The 13,876-nt window shown below is 42.8% G+C and overlaps 1 long non-coding RNA gene and 1 pseudogene across 1 annotated transcript; both read left to right on the top strand.

Moving 5' to 3' along the window:
* LOC110435400 lies at nucleotides 7,640–8,097 on the top strand. Its single transcript, XR_002453063.1, has 2 exons — nucleotides 7,640–7,811; nucleotides 7,882–8,097. It is a non-coding gene; the product is annotated as an uncharacterized LOC110435400 (long non-coding RNA).
* Nucleotides 10,493–13,728, top strand: LOC8074348 (annotated as a pseudogene).

A 13,876-nucleotide genomic window follows, 5' to 3' on the forward strand; every position in this document is an offset into this window, starting at 1 on the left:
TTGTTCCGGCCTGGGAGCCTTCACCGCTTGCCCGGGTAAGAGTTAATGCAGCGATGGGATGAGAGATTAATTAGGGGCAAAGGAGTCCAAAACCAGGCTGGCCAAGCTATAACGTCACGTTTTAAGAAAATAGGGTGGAAGGCCAGGACATCTAGTTTTTGAGGTATGGAGGGAGTCTGATAGAGTTTGCATTTTGAGTGCCCTAATAGAAGATAATGAAATCACTGTTTTACCTAAATATAATTAAATAATAAAAATCTTGATCTAGTCCCACCAATTATAGTATGCGGATGTTTTTCCTGCATTAATTACCTACAAAGCTCTAACGATGAACCTGGAAGTATCTATCATCCTGCTGTCGGTGTTGAACAGATATAGTAGTAGGATGCTACTCATGTTTGTTTTGCTGCAAGTTCATGCTAAACAAATTAACCCATCATGTATTTTGGCTCGAGATGTAGTTGTCAAAATGGGCAAGTAGGATCATCATGCATTCAGTCGAACAGAGTTGGCAGCAAACAAAGAAAGCAGGCACACCTTGCTAGCATATAGAATTAGAAGCGACTCATCACTGCCACACGTTCGGGCATTAGCACCGGTCGGAAAGGGCCTGTTGCCCCGGTTCCCGAGCCGGTGCTGCCCTTCCGGGACTAAAGGCCTACCCTTTAGTCCCGGTTCGGGCAACCGGGGCTAAAGCCTCCCCCTTTAACACCGGTTGGTAACACCACCAACCGGTGTTAAAGGGTCCTGCCAGGGCTGCCACGTTGCAGGACCCTTTTGGTGTTACCAACCGGTGTTAAAGGATTTCTTTTTCTTTTTTTTTTTGGTTCACTTCTTTGGTTCTATTTATTGTTTATATATAATATATAATAATAAGTTTTTCAATACATGTTTTGCTGATACAATAATATATTTATATTACACGCATATTAAGCATATATAAATGAAAATTATAGGCTTAGCTTAATAATTAAGCTTTGCCTATTATAAAATGAATAGACCACATCAAAAATTAAATAGATATGTAAAAAGCTTTATATATATATAGTTTTATATGTACAAAATTTGTAACACATATATACATAGAGTTTTTTCTCCCAATGTCTACAAACGATACAAATGATCATCGTTGTTTGGAATAAGAGTTTCGTTGCCGTTGAAGTGAAACTCGCCGTTTGGATTGATCACTTGGTCGTGGAGAAATCCTGCTATCGTCTCTTGGATAGCTTTGATTCGGTCTTGTTGTAGGACCTTTTCCCTCAGCCATTCCGTCTTTAATTTGAAATAAATAAAAAAGGTATTAGTTATCTAAGTTATTCAATATAATTCAGGAGATAATGAAAAGAGACATGTAACGTACTTTGAGCGTCTCTGTGGGTGTTTGATTGACTTGTGCCATCATGAATTTGCACACGTAATATGCACATAGATTGTTCCCCCTTCTTGTCTTAAACACCACTGTACGATATATATATAAAAATATTCACGACCACGACAATAAGAAGGCTAAAAGTTAGCGAAATTTTGTTAGCTAGTAGAACTTACTTGTGGATGTATTATGTTAAGCGGCGCTTTACATCCATTGAGATGTTCACGGTCAATGAATCTTTCCCAAACCCTATACACAGCCATTGTATATCGTGAACTAATAATTACAGAGTCATATTATGATATTTTTGTAGCTGAGATCGACATTACGTACCTTTGAATAATGTTTACCATTTGTTGATAATTTTCTTGTGGTTTTCTCATTGAGTCAAAGATTATCAACCGGTTCTTGGGAATTTCAATGACCATGAGTATCCAGTGAAAGCTGTTTACACACACATATATATATATAGTCAGTCCTATAATGTAAAATAAAATATGCATGCACTTAATAACTATATAACTCACTCGAAGTTGAAGGGAAAGAGTATTTTTTGTTTTTCTTTTTGGTTCACAAAGAACCTCATAAGATTGGTGCAGACTTCTGTCTCATGATCTGCTGTCCACACTGCCTGCGGAGCCTTGAAAACAATATAAGGGTCAACGAACCCAATACTATTGTCATTTCTCATTCTGAGCTCTCTCATTTGGTGCCTGCATATATACATACAAATCCTAAGTGTGTAAGGATTATATACATGTAATTAAAGAAGTTAGAAGTATAATAAAAGGAAAAAATACTTACAGACAAAAGCAGCTGACAAGAGATTTGTCAAGAGCGTCGAGGTGGCATAATTGGTGCAATTCTTCGAACTGCACGTATATGAGGTCATCTCCACGGAAGTAGTGATGTTGTCTAATACGAACAGAAATCCAATTCTCTCCCCTTTTAGACGCCTCAATGCACCATTTGTTTATTGCAAACATTTGTGTGCCGAGCTCGTGTAAACGCTTAGGATCGAATAAACTCCTGCCCGGTTCATATCTTGCCCTCCATTGATCAACTATCTCGGCTTTTTCAAATGTTTGGCATCCAAGAATGGCGGCAATTTCTTCCATATTTAAACCGCTCTGTCCAAAGTAACGCTCAAGCGAGTCTAGCTCAGACAACGCTAAAGATTTCTTTGGCATCAAGTCTTCATTTGAGCCGTATTGATTTGGCACAATCAAAGGGGGCACCGGTTTTGATACTTCTCCGAGCTGTGGGACCCCCTTTCCTACTCTCTTCTTAGTAGGCTTTGAAGACTTGACCAGAGACCGCTCATAGTCCGAAAGTGCTGGCTTTTTCTGAGCTTCGCGTTGCTTCTTTTGATGGTCCGCCACCTTCTGCCTCAGTTCCGATGGCTTCACATAAAAGTACGGCTTTTCTGGGTTAAGCCGTTTTTTTCTATCCTCCTTTATTTTATCAAAAAATTGTTGGACCTCAGCTTTGGATGTAGCAATTACCTCCTCTTCACTCTTTTCGTAAGGTAATTTTTCTGGCGTCTTAGCTCTCTTTGCTGAGGCAGCCTTCTTTAGAGGTGGGACCGATGACTTCGGTCCTTCTTGGGCGGACCGCTTCTTACTACCTCGCTTTGGAGGCGAGGGGACCGACCGTGCACTCTTTGGAGAGGGCGGTGCAGGCGGTGGAGGTGGTGGGGCCGATCTTTTTGGCGTTGGAGAACGCGGTGGAGGAGTTGGAGACCTCGGTGGAGGAGGTGGAGACCGTGGTGGAGGCGGTGGCGGGGTCGGTGTGGCCGCCGCAGGTGTTGGAGGAGATCCAGCATTGTCACCGCCCGCAGCACTATGATGCGCTGGGGAGAGAACTGGACTTAGGTTGGAGGAGTCCCTGCAAAGAAAACAATTACAAGTTTTGTGAGTAAACTTTTTTTTAATTTCAATACATAATATATAATATAAGAAGTAAAATCACACACAAACCTATGCTGAGGAATAATTATGAAGCGCTTGCGCCAACAAATAAATGTCTTCTCAGCTTCACCTAAGGTCTTCTCTCCGTCTCCCCCTTCTATGTCTAGTGGCACATTGCCACAACCTTTCTCAACCCTATCAACCGAGACGCTAGCATATCCACCAGGTACTGGTCGATTATGGATTCTTGGAGTTCTCGTTCGGTCGATAGGGTTGACAACAGCGATAGCCACCTTTTTGGTGGCATTCCCATCTGGTACATGCAGCTCACAGGTAGTAAAAGCCTCTGTGACATCATCCACAGGGAAGTGTAGCTTCGTGTCATCCTGAATGGTTGGTACTTCCGTGGATGCGCAGCTGCTTTTCAACTGGCCTGGGGGGCTAACATTGACCTCAGGCTGTGATGTACCTTGCCCTTTCGTCATTTGACTAAGTGCTGCTTGCACTTGCCTTTGAATCTCTGCCTGCATCCATTCTTCACGAGCTTTCTCGCGCTCTTGTGACTGCAGAACAAAAGCTTCGAGGCGGCGGATCCGCTCTGCCTCCTCATCCTTCTTTCTCTGGTGGCTTCTGTAGGTATCTTGATCGGCTTGGAATGATTGCAGCCACGGAACTGCCCCATAGCCTCTCGTACGCCCACCGTGCTCAGGATTTTCAAGCGCATAGGTGAGTTCATCCTTCTCCCTGTTAGGCCTGAACTCACCAGACTGAACCGCCTCTCGTGCACGGACTAGTCTCTCTGCTGCTCTAGAGATTTCTTGGCCCCAAACTAGCGCCCCGGTGTCTGGGTCCACGCTTCCCCCATGACCGTAGAACCAATGCTTGGAGCGCTCGCTCCAATTCTTTGCTATTGTCTCGGGTGTGACCCCCCTAGCAAGCATCTCCTGTTCCATTCGGTCCCACTTGGGAACAGCACTCTTATAACCACCTGATCCCATATGATGGTGGTATGCCTTTTTGCTGGCATTCTCTTTGTTTCTATTGGCTTCCATTGCAGCAATTCTAGTGTGGTACCTAGCTTTTTTGCCCCTCTTCAGCGGTGGGATATAGCGATTTCCTGTGGTCCTCTAGCATGCGCTCGAACTTGGCTTTCTCTTTATCACTTTCACATTCTCTTTGTGCATCACGGATGGCATCACCAAAAGCATCATCGCCCCGATCATCTTCTGCCGCCACCTCTTCTTCATTATCTCCCCCCATTGCAACATCATTGAAGCCACCGTACTGAGCAATAATATTGGCATGGTCCAATTCTTCTTCTTCTTCTTCTTCACCTTCATCCATTATAATCCCGCTTTCTCCATGTTTGGTCCAACAAATATAGTTTGGTACGAAACCAGACTTTAATAAGTGTGAATGAAGAGTTCTTGAGTTACAATATTCCATCAAATTCTTGCACACGGCACATGGACAGCACATGAAACCGTCCCTCTTATTTGACTCGGCCACACTTAAGAAATAGTGCACGCTATTAATGAACTCTTCGGAGCGCCGATCGGCATTATACATCCAATTACGTGTTACCATCTGCATTAAAGATAACATATATATTATGAAAACCATGCACACATATAGTTTCTCATCTTATTGCACAACATGTCTAAGATACATAGTTGATTAATTTAGAAAAGCTTGGCTACAACAAATACAATCGCAACTAGCATTAAAAAAAACAAAACTAAAATGCACTTAAGCAACATAATTAGTTCGCGTCCGATCCCAACTATAATAGATAGATCATTCGCTTGATCAACATCATTGAACTCCTTTCGTCGGCTCACTGCCTCACCACCTTCAGCCTCAACCACCTGTGCAAAAGATTTCTTAATGTGTTCAATGTATTCTTCCTCCCAGTACCAACCTGTACATCCGCCGGTACCGTCCCACTGAAATTAAAAGAGAGAATCAAAATTTTAATTAATATCATTTAAAAAAATATGCACATATATAAGCAAATGTCTGGAAATAACTCACATTACGATCTGGACACTTGTAGAATATACGACCCTTGTTTACTCCCTCTTTCGACACTTTGTACTCCATCAAAATCTTCTGCCCACACTTGCCACAAGTAATGAGAGGGAGTTCCGGACGGTATCGCTTTTGAACCCGTTGAGAGACTGAAGACCCGGTCACGGTTGCCATCTACTATCCATACTCAATTTTAAAACAATTATAAATTCCACATTTACTAGTAAACATGTATGATACAATGGACATTATATGTAGTAATAAAAATAAATCAAGTGATATTAACAAACCAATTAATTTGAACTATCCTACTTTCTATGATCATAAAAATATACTATAATTCATTCTTGCAAAATACATTAAAACTAGGTCAACCATGAAATATGATATATATATGGATACTAATTCATGTGAATGATTCAAAATAACAAAGTGGATTTGAGCTAAAAAATGATGGGAACATCACAAGCCAAAAACAACATGAAAAAGACAAGAAAGGCTGAAGTTAGTCACCTCCAAGCACGAAGAGACGATGACGGAGTCGAAGAAGATCAACGATGGGCGTTGGAGATGAAGAACAAGCAAGAAGAAGCTCCAAGAACAACAATGGTGCTCTCGGTTTCAAATGGGCAGAGGGGAGGAGGGAGCCGGCCTATAAACCGGACCTTTAGCACCGGTTCAGGGCAAAAACCGGTGCTAAAGGGTTACCTTTTAGCACCGGTTTGTAACACAAACCGGTGCTAAAGGGTTTGCCTCGGCCCGTGGCTCTGGCCGGTGCTAAAGGGACCCCTTTAGCACCGGTTCGTGTTACAAACCGGTGCTAAAGGGTCTCTGCCCCGACAGCACATGTCAGTAGCCGTTGGGCAGGACCCTTTAGCACCGGTTCGTGTTACAAACCGGTGCTAAAGGGGTCTTTAACCCCGGGCCGCAAAAAGGCCGAGGTTTTTGGCCATTTTGAACATCGACCAATGCCTTATTCTGTAGTAGTGCATAAATGGTAGCTTGATCCTTGTGACTTTTGCAGATATAAGACACGCCAACTGTGGTATGAGAAAATACGGGACTAGGAGTCATATATTAGACGAAGCTGAAATAAGATATAATTTGATTATTTTTATGTATGTGCCAAGTCAATGACTGTAGTGTCGTCGCTCCAGGGAGAACTATCGCTCGAACACAATATGAGAAAGGAGAACTGTAAGAGAAAGGAAATTGCCACCATAAAATTTTGCCTGATTATGAGCCAGATGGCCAGGAGCTTCACTTTTCTAGTACCTTGAAATTACATCACCGATTGGATTGAAGGGCATGGCTTCTATGGTCATGGCAAGTACTTTTTCTACGGCAATGCCTAGATCATAGCTACTGTTGGGATAATATGACTGGCCGCTCATGGAATTTAGGTAAAATTGTAGTCCAAGTGCGAGCTATAGTAGATGCCATTTGCCCCCAACTTCAGGCTTGCATAATTAATCAACCTGATTGGACAGTCCTATTAAAAGTTTGTAGCCCTAAAAAATATACAGTATACGCCATCGGAGTTGTTGAAACCTATTAAATACAGGTTATTGCTTCTAATCAAGAGCATTTTCCTATCTTGGCCCCTGCCCAAAAAGGTCAAGGTGATATACCATGGATGGTCGTCGTTGCAAAGAGTAAAAAGAACAAGGTATTGGATCACATGACAACTAATGAGTGCTACGCTAGTAAATAAGATTAGAATTTTGAGATATGTTGACCTGTTATTAATTATCTTTATTTATGATATGATTGATCCTTGTTTTGAGTATTGATCTAGTGGAACTCTTATCACAAGTGTAAGTTATAGCTTTTTATTTTTTATACCTCCAAGTGTCTTTCCAGTGGTAAAATTATAAATAATGATACCTGAAACTTTCCTTGGTCAAATGCTACAACGGGTGTATTTTATTTGTGCGCTTGCGGATAACCTTTATTCATTTTCTATAGTGTCATGATCATAAGTACAACCACATCTTTTAGAGTTGTGTTGGGGATGACAACCTGACTTAAGCAATTCTAGGAGATGTATCGAATATTTCCAATGTCTTTACTAGGATAATTTAGATTTTTTATTTGTAATCATATTAGAAATATCAACAGAAACACCTTTGGAAATGGTTTACGAACCATCTGTACAAAGCTTCTCTATACTAGTAGATATAGATATAGATATATAGGTATAGATATAGATATAGATATAGATATAGATATAAATATAGATATAGATATAGATATGCAAATGAGGCTATTAAGGCATTAACAATGAAGAAACATGAGTGATACCTTGTCTTTATATAAGAAGTAACAACAGGCTTGTCTGCGAGAACCCAAAGCCTAAAATAGAAGGCAGAAACAGGAGTAATCTTCGTTTGTGTGTACGACTGAGAGCTAGCGCAGTGTCGATATGACGAGGGCTTTGCAACTGATGTCTGCTGCCATTTTCCTCACTTTGGTGATCTTGTCTTGCACCACTGATGCTGGTATGTGTGTATAGTTTAAGCTTGAGTTTGCAATATTTTAATCTTTTACTGATTAATAACTAATGTGTAGATGCAAAGATACGTTGTACGCAAGAAAGTCCACGTTGTGACCTAGCTCAATGCCACCGTAAATGCCAGGCGGACTTTCCGAAATCCGTATCCGTCTGTGTGACTAATCGCAATCCTCAGGAGTGCTGCTGCCAATATGATTAGTAAAAGCCGAGGAAGGCTTCCCTCTTGGATAGATGATTATAAATAAAATATATTCTTATGGTTTTGATAATGATATCATGCTTGTGTCTATTTGTTCTGACCAAAATAATATATGGTTGCCTAAGAAAAGTGTTACTCCAAGTAGCCTTATATTCTATTGACGGCGGTGGTCTATTAATATGACCACCGTAAAAATCCATATACACGACTAATCCATTAAATAAATAACTTTTTGATATGAAGTCAGATCAAGACCTGTTGTTTTACTGAAAGAATAGAAATCGCTAAGATCTAAAACTATGTAGATGATAACAAATTTATTTGTGGTTACTTAGAGACCGATATATTGGTTACAAATTCTCTAATCTATTATAAGAAGACATTTTTTGGGAAAAAAAATTCAAAAGCCAATACAATAGGCCAATGGTATTTTGACAGCTGGTTCTATTAAAAACTGTTGGTGATAATATATCACCGCCAATTCATAATGAAACTGGTGGCGAAAATATTTCATGTATAAAAACCACAGTCATCTAGACATCACCTCTGTTATCGCCGCCTAACACATATGAGCCTTCATGCCTTCTCCCACAGTCATAGTCACTCTGCCTCCTCCCCTCCTTTGACACACGTACCTATATGGCTGCATCCCTGTAATATTGATCCCCCTAACATTCCAGAAAAAGAATTTTTGTGTATCTGTTGTTTTCCATGGACACAGATTAAAAAGGCAGAGAGGAATTTGGGCATCCAAGTGCCAAACCGCAGTAGATAGGTACTGATATCCACACTCAATGCATAGGCCGAGCAACTATCAAAGTAAACAATAATAGGGATCAACAGATAAAAAATGCTAAAGTCAAGTATCCGAGTATAAAACACCCCACCATTAAGATAACATCTGTTGTATAGAAGAGGCAAACAGAGATGATCCACAACAAAGTAAGAGAGACAGCAACATATATAATAGGTAACTGATAATAACTTAAGATGGAAATTTACACAGGAGCTCCTAACAGTGCTTAACCACCAATTACAGCATTTCAGGTTCTTATTTTTCCAGTGCATAAACTGGAGACAGGAGCATAAAGACCAACTAACAAAAGGTAAACAGTGTACCATACATGAGATGAGACTAGTACACTGAAAAGCAGTCTTCTTGCCTTTCCTAGCCCTCTCAGCATCTTTGTAAACATCAAATTTCATGGACAGCCTCCTGCTGCACCTCAGAAAGCTTGCGTGGGGTCATGAAAACAGGAGGGACTTCATCCAGGACCTCTAAATCTGCTTCCTCACTTTCAGCATCCACGTAGTCCAGAGCAATTTTCTCTACAGAATGATCACCAAGCTGTGGATAAAGAACAAAAGTCAAGAGCAATTTTACACGTAGTCCTTTTTAAACTCACCCACTAAATTATTATTTGTAGAGAAATTTAAATAAAAGTCGCTCAATATATCTTTCTATTGGATCTAATGCTGACCCAAATTTTATTCAATTAAATCAAATAAATTGTAAGCTCATATTAGATGCTAGGTACAATAAATTATGGGCTCAATGTAGTTGTATGGCTGAACTTGTAATGATCATGAAGTTATGGCAGCTTTACTAGTAACTCGTATGATTATGACTCCAGTTAATTGTAACTCCTATGGTTATGGATATAGTTACTTGTAATTCCAATATTCACAGCAGCGGTTTCTAGTAATTGATGAGTGTTTCATGACATTGCAGGTCCATCCTCTACCGTTGTCTTCCACCTTCCATGTCTATTAGAAAGGTGTGCTCGCCTTTAGTTGCGCGTATGTGATACAGTACACTACACCCTTTTCTCAGTGTTGAGTTGCTCCCGAGCTTCCTCATTCCAATCCTCTGCACGCACAGCGGATTGGAAGAGCAGGCCTTCGGAACCACGCCTGCATCTGTGATACCTCCTCAGGTGTGGTACAGGGCGCGATCAGGTTTTTGAGGAACATCTAACAATTCAAGGCCTTCCTTGCGAACTGATGGTCTGTGTACATCGAAACTGGAAAATCAGAAAGCGCATTCCACGTTGCCTTTGTTTCGCTTCTCATGGTGAATCTCACAATCACCAGCAGACTCCTTTGGTGCTACTGAAGCAGAGGCATCAAAATGGGGAGGAGGTAGAACAGAGGGTGCAAAACTGATGAGAGATAGGGATACATGGGGAGGCCATTCAGAGGCGTGAATGTTTGGAGTGATCGTTTGTACTGGCCATCCAAATAAACAAGGATGCATTTCAATATATTGTTGGTTTTTATGCAAAATACAAGGCAGAGATAACTGTACTGGCAAGCATGTTTGGCCACTTTCCTCCGCGGACTAGTCACCGGTCACAGGGATGGCCCAGAATGGTACTTGCCGGGCGTATATGTTCCGGACGACTGGTCAAGCATTGTGACCATGGCAGTTGTTTGAGAGTGGATGTTCGTGGGGGTGGCCAACGAAAATGCAACTTGTAAAATATGAGTGGGAGAAGGTCCAGCATGCTTTTCTAGTGACGCAGTATCAAGTGCATGGTCATGCTTCTTTTGCTGTGATGCATGCCAACAGATCAGCATGCACAGACAAATTGACAGGAGAGCTCCAACTATGCCTGTATATATATATATATAGAGCTATCGGCATCCTATGAATTTTCGCGGCGATTTGGATCTTGCAACAACACGAGACAGGAGCTACAGCAGTAACTGAAGATGTTGGAGGCCACTGAAATTATATATGTACTATATTAGAGGGTGTGCATCGCATTTTGAATTGCAAGAGAAATGAACAAAATTGTGTTTATATTTGTGTGGGCTCCACTAAGGGGTGAATAATAGGGGAAACATTTTGATTAATAGCAATCTACGATAGAAAAGTTGTGCACGACCAGGATGGATAATTGTACTCACCGGCACATAAGTTATTTCTAGACAAACACATGTGAGGAGTAAGTTGTAATATTCAATATTATTATTCCAAAATCATGAACTGAAAGGGTATAGATATGGAGGGAACACGTAAAGATAGATTAATTCCATGAGAGACAGTTTGATGGCTAGATAATGTATTTACGATGGACATACAGAATGAAGTCATTTGAAGACCTTCCAACAAGCAGACAAACACCCATATTAAGGTGCTTACTTAAGTAAGGACTCCACCAAATAGCTCGCTGTTGAGTATGAAACAAGCGGTTACATAAATCCTAAGATTAACGCCATGAAATAAAGTGTGAATACATCCTGACTCATTCTCCTAATCAGTCTAGGGCTACACCCATCGTGTGTGCTCGCGGGCCATTATGGAAAGCCTGATGGGCCTTAGACGACCCTAGAAAGGCCTCGACACCTAGGAGGTGAGAAGCCGTGGAAGCCAATGGAAAAAAGAGGGGAAGTCGGAGAAGTTCAAGAGAAGCATGAGACTCCGCTTCCGATGAAAACCGTTCAAGAAATCTGGAAGGATGTAAAGAGGCTCTTGGTGCTCTATGGGCATGTATACCCTAAGTCAACTAATGATTAACAACCAATGTATGTTTTATGTAATTTGGGCTATGCAAAAGTACGCTAGTGATGACATATCAGCTGTGGGAGAATTCAAAACAAGGCAACTTCATGAACACAGTTCGTTGTCTCTGTCCAGACTCTTTCCTGTATCTTGAAACAACGACAAATGGTGGTGCCAAATTAAAGGTTTTTAGAGGCTGTAGCAGTGCCAAGTAGTAGGGGTTGGGCACTTAGAACCAATTACATTACATTAGTAATGGGCAGCTGATGGTTTTTCCGCTCCTGATGACAACATCTGCGTCTGTATGCTCAAGATAAATAACGTGATTTGTCTGATTAGATTTCTAAATAATTTGTGCTATCGCATTCTGACAAGTTTTTTCAGGGTCCAGTAGTTCCTGTTGCCATTTAATTTGTGTTATCTTGTGATTGTCAGAGTGTCTATATGCTCATTTGGTGTATATGCTGACGATCGTGATGACTCTATAACAAAATGATGACGATCCTGATGACCATATAACAAAATGATGACGATCCTGATGACCATATATATCTATGTCTGTATATGCTCAAGATCGATGCTATAACAGAATGTGTTTGGTAGATCTAAATATTCTGCACATCGCTTTCGATAAGAAGCTGATGACAATCTACAACTAATACTAATACTGTTGTCATTTATTCTGTGTGTTCATGCCATTGTCAGAAGGTGCAGAGTCTTCCAAGTGGAAGATAGCAAAATAATTTAGCCGCTAGATCTTCGACTATAAATAGTTTTGCAAGTTTGAACATGACTTCAACCTCATCCAGCAGCTCTTAATTAGAAATTTACTCAGTGCTCCCCGCTCAGATCCACGGGTGCAATGCAGCAAGTCCTAACATTACTCTTATTACTTGCCTCACTGTGCTGTTCGGCGGCGGCACCACCATCAGGCTACCGCTCTATGCTCACCCATATTGACTCTCATGGCGGCTTCACCAAGGCAGAACTCATGCGCCGAGCCGCACACAGAAGCCGCCACCGAGCGTCCACGATGCTGCTGCATTATTCCACTTTGTCTACTAGCTCGGACCCCGGCCCTGCCAGGCTTCGCTCCGGCCAAGCCGAGTACCTCATGGAGCTCGCCATTGGGACACCGCCGGTGCCGTTCATTGCCCTGGCTGACACCGGCAGCGACCTCACCTGGACCCAATGCAAGCCGTGCAAGCTCTGCTTCGGTCAAGACACGCCCATCTACGACACCACAACCTCGTCAAGCTTCTCCCCCTTGCCGTGCTCCAGCGCCACGTGCCTGCCCATCTGGAGCAGCCGGTGCAGCACCCCTAGCGCAACATGCAGGTACCGCTACGCCTACGACGACGGCGCCTACTCCGCCGGCATCCTGGGCACCGAGACGCTCACCTTTGGCTCTAGCCTGAATGCGCCGGGATCTCCGTGGGCGGCATCGCGTTCGGCTGCGGCGTCGACAATGGCGGCCTCTCGTACAACTCCACCGGCACCGTCGGCCTGGGCCGTGGGAGCCTGTCCCTCGTGGCGCAGCTTGGCGTCGGCAAGTTCTCCTACTGCCTCACTGACTTCTTCAATACCAGTCTGAGCAGCCCAGTGTTCTTCGGCTCTCTCGCCGAGCTGGCGGCATCATCAGCAAGCGCCGATGCTGCCGTCGTTCAGTCGACGCCGCTTGTGCAGAGCCCGTACAACCCGTCGAGGTACTATGTCTCGCTGGAGGGTATATCGCTCGGTGACGCTCGGCTTCCGATCCCGAATGGCACCTTCGACCTGAACGACGACGACGGCTCTGGGGGCATGATCGTGGACTCCGGCACCATCTTCACGATCCTCGTGGAAACTGGTTTCAGGGTTGTGGTCGACCACGTGGCCGGCGTGCTCGGGCAGCCGGTGGTGAACGCCTCCAGCCTTGACAGGCCATGCTTTCCGGCTCCAGCCGCAGGTGTGCAGGAGCTCCCGGACATGCCGGACATGGTGCTGCACTTCGCTGGCGGTGCAGATATGAGGCTGCATAGGGACAACTACATGTCTTTTAACGAAGAGGAGTCGTCGTTCTGCTTGAACATTGTTGGGACGGAGTCAGCTTCTGGTTCCGTTTTAGGCAATTTCCAGCAGCAGAATATACAGATGCTGTTTGACATCACCGTAGGGCAGTTGTCATTCATGCCCACCGACTGTAGTAAGCTCTGAAATCTGAAGAATATGTTGGGTATGTTAACTCAAACAAGCATCAGTGAATGAAATGAACTTGGGTATCCCTTTCATGTCCGTGAACGGTACATGTCAGGGGTAGCCCTAGTCTTGGTTATTCCTATACAAAGGATTAGAATATCCCTAA

The sequence above is a fragment of the Sorghum bicolor genome, chromosome 5 (assembly GCF_000003195.3).
Source record: "Sorghum bicolor cultivar BTx623 chromosome 5, Sorghum_bicolor_NCBIv3, whole genome shotgun sequence".
NCBI classification, from domain to species: domain Eukaryota; kingdom Viridiplantae; phylum Streptophyta; class Magnoliopsida; order Poales; family Poaceae; genus Sorghum; species Sorghum bicolor.